Raw genomic sequence first — 3,297 nt, 5'->3', positions numbered from 1 at the left:
AAAAAAAATATTAAAAGAAGAACCTGGGATGTATCTATATTTAGAGATGAGAAGGAGGAAGTGAGGGTAACAGTAATCAAGGAAGAACAATTAGCAAGATTGGAGCATCAGGAAAGTCTAGGTCCGTGGTCAGCAAACTGCGGCTCATGAGCCACATGCGGCTCTTTGGCCCCTTGAGTGCGGCTCTTCCTAAGCCTTAGGAGTACCCTAATTAAGTTGATAACAATGTACCTACCTATATAGTTTAAGTTTAAAAAATCAGGCTCTCAAAAGAAATGTCAATCGTTGTACTGTTGATATTTGGCTCTGTTGACTAATGAGTTTGCTGACCACTGGTCTAGGTGAATGGAAGCCCAGAGAGAAGAGAGTTTCAGAAAGGAGATAATCAGCAGTGTTCCAGGCTACTGAGAAATCCAAGGAAATAAATTCAATAAATTTTGGGTTTGGAGAAAAGGTCATGTCTCAAAGAGGTCTTCAGAAATGGTGGGAAGAAGCCAGATGGAAGGCCACAAAGGAGGCTGTGGACTGACTATGAGAAAGAGTAGGGAGGAAACGTGGGAGCCTTTTTTGAGAAGTTCAGCATCTCACAACGGAATATAGAATTTAAGGTTTCAGCAAGATTAAGGCAATATTGCAGGATGAAAGACACACTGAGAATAAGGAAGGCCCTGGCTGGCAGCTCAGTTGCCCCGATATGCCAAGGTTTTGAGTTTGATCCCCAATCAGGGCACATACAAAAATCAACCAATGAATGTATTAATAAGCAGAACAACAAATAGATATATATCGCTCTCTCTCCCTCTCTCTCTATCTCTCTCTCTTCCTCTCTTAAGTCAAGAAAATAGGGAAAAGGGGGGGGGCGTTAAGAGATCAACCAAAGGACTTGTCTGCATGAATATAAGCATAACCAAAGGACACAGACAGTATGGGGGTGAGGACATGTGCTGGGGGTGGGAGTGGTTGGGGAGAGGTCAATGGGGGGAAAAGGAAACATATGTAGTACTGTAAACCATAAAGAATTTAAATTTAAAAAAGAAAACAGGGAAAAGAATAAACAAATATCTTCTGAAATAGGAGTGACTAGGAGAGAGAACTTGAGGTGGGGAGAAGCTACTGTAGAATGATTTTCTTTTTTAGTGAAGTAGGACACAAGGTCATCTGCTGAGAATAAGACAATTTAGTGATCTGGAGAGAAAAATATGAAACAGTAACTCTGGAAAATAAAGAACTCCAATAGATTGGAAAATAGTATTTTATTCAAAGCTCAGCCCACATGTCATATCTTCTGTCAAAATGTCTGCTGTGATTCTATTCCTTCTTCTCTGAAAAATTTAAGAGACTTTTGTGTTTATTACCAAAAAAGCAAAGTTGTCAGGAAGACTTGCTTTTTAATAGCAATCTCCTGAGCGTACAAACTTTAATCTTGAGGATTAATAACTTGATTGGATAATGTTAGAGTTTGGGATCTGTCCTAGATCATGTGATTATAAACATGGCTAGCCATTCATTGCATTCTTCTGAGCAGCACCTAATGATAGACTAACTTCTGGAGGTCATTTAGTGCCCAGCATTTAGTAGTAGTGGGGTTGGTAGTAGTAACATTTACTGAGTACTAATAATGTTGCAAGCAACGTGCCACCAATCAGGAACTCAATAAATGTGTGAAACTCCCCACCTTTTTTCTGTTTTCTTGAGGTGACCAACACAGGTCAAGGTCATCTATAGGTCATTTTTTTTTGTAGCATCATGGAAAGGGGATCATGTTTGTGAACTTAGTCTGAACCCTATTGTAGCCAAGGATCCCAGGCCAGCCGAATTGAATCTTTCACAACCTCGTGTGTTTATGAATAGAGAAAAAGGCTTCTGGCATCAGATTCATATTACATTTTCATTTAGGGGAAATGGTTGGCAAGGAGAAAAATGATTGCGACATGTTATCGAGAATGAGGACTAGTAAAGAGAAAGGAGATTAGGTAAACACTGGTGCTGTGTTTTTGCTGTTAATCATTCACTGGGCCATAAAGAGTCTGGTCATCTATCTCTATTCAGCCGTCCCCAATCAGTCAAGCACATGGCTGTAATTCCGGGACTTTTGGTAGACCAATGACTAGACAGGTTTAGGAAATTCTGGTAAACTCTTATCTGAGGATGAACTAGGACTATTAGAGATCAAGGCAGTTTTCTTCCTTAAGAAACTGCTCCAGGCACCATAATAGAGTCTTCTACTGCTTCCTCAGCTACTTGCAGGTCAGTGGATTACTTTGGGTGTCTTGGGGAAAAGGCTGGTGGTTGAGGAGTGCAAGATTAGAAGGATGAGACAGAGATAAACACTTGGGGTGTTTTCAGCAGAAATCTTTTCCGGAGTAATGCATTAGGGTGTTATAGGACTTAAAGAGTACTTTTAACCCCTTCTGAGCCTCAATTTTTAATTACAAATGGGGGGAATAATAGATACTTACTCAAAATAAACTGAAGCAGAGAAGAGGTAAGATGTTGCTCTTGTTATTGTATCTCATAGTTGAGTGTGTTCGTTTGTCGTTTTTTGTTTTTTGTTTTAACCATCTATGTAGGAGAGTGGAAGCAGGAGGTAAGCCAGACTTCCCAAAGGGGTTCAGAGAAGACCTGGTATTCATAGTCTGCATTCTGAAAATGAATGCAATTTCCTTTGGAGATTTTATTAGCCCCTCCATATATCCTTCACCATGGACAGTCAAGGCCTTTATAACTGATAACAAGGAGGATATTAGTTTCCGGTTAGTTTTTGAAGCTAGAAGCCGTGGTCATCTTCACCTCCTAGCTCTCCCTCACTTGCAATGATGATTATCATTTCTTCTTGAAATTCTCTTCCTGCTTGGGCATGACATAGTACTATTCTGGTCCTCATTTTAATCCTTCATCCACTTCTCTTTTTGTCAACTCCTGCTTTGTGTCTCTCTATCGTAGTACAAGGAGAATAAAAAGTAGAGTATCCAGAAGAAAAAGTAGCATCAAAGAAGGTTTATAATAAGTGTAGACATACATTTGAATATAATATGAACACAGAAGGAAGGAACTGATAGATATAGAAATTCTATGATATGAGGGAAAGTGTGAAAACAAGTTCTCTCTGGAATCTCAAAGTGATGATTGAGAATGCAGGCAAAAGCAAGGAGACACGACAATTGAGACTGTAGAAAATATCACTCTTTATAAAGGTATCTGAATTTTAAAAGGAGGAGCTTAGATCTAATGAATACATTAACTTGAAAGTAATCTTTATGGAAGAAGAAATCTGGGGGCTGAGGACTTCCCCAGTGC

This window comes from Myotis davidii, unplaced genomic scaffold, assembly GCF_000327345.1.
Source record: "Myotis davidii unplaced genomic scaffold, ASM32734v1 scaffold710, whole genome shotgun sequence".
Lineage (NCBI taxonomy): Eukaryota > Metazoa > Chordata > Mammalia > Chiroptera > Vespertilionidae > Myotis > Myotis davidii.
The sequence above is the reverse complement of the archived record's forward strand: the minus strand, read 5'-3'. Positions refer to the sequence as shown.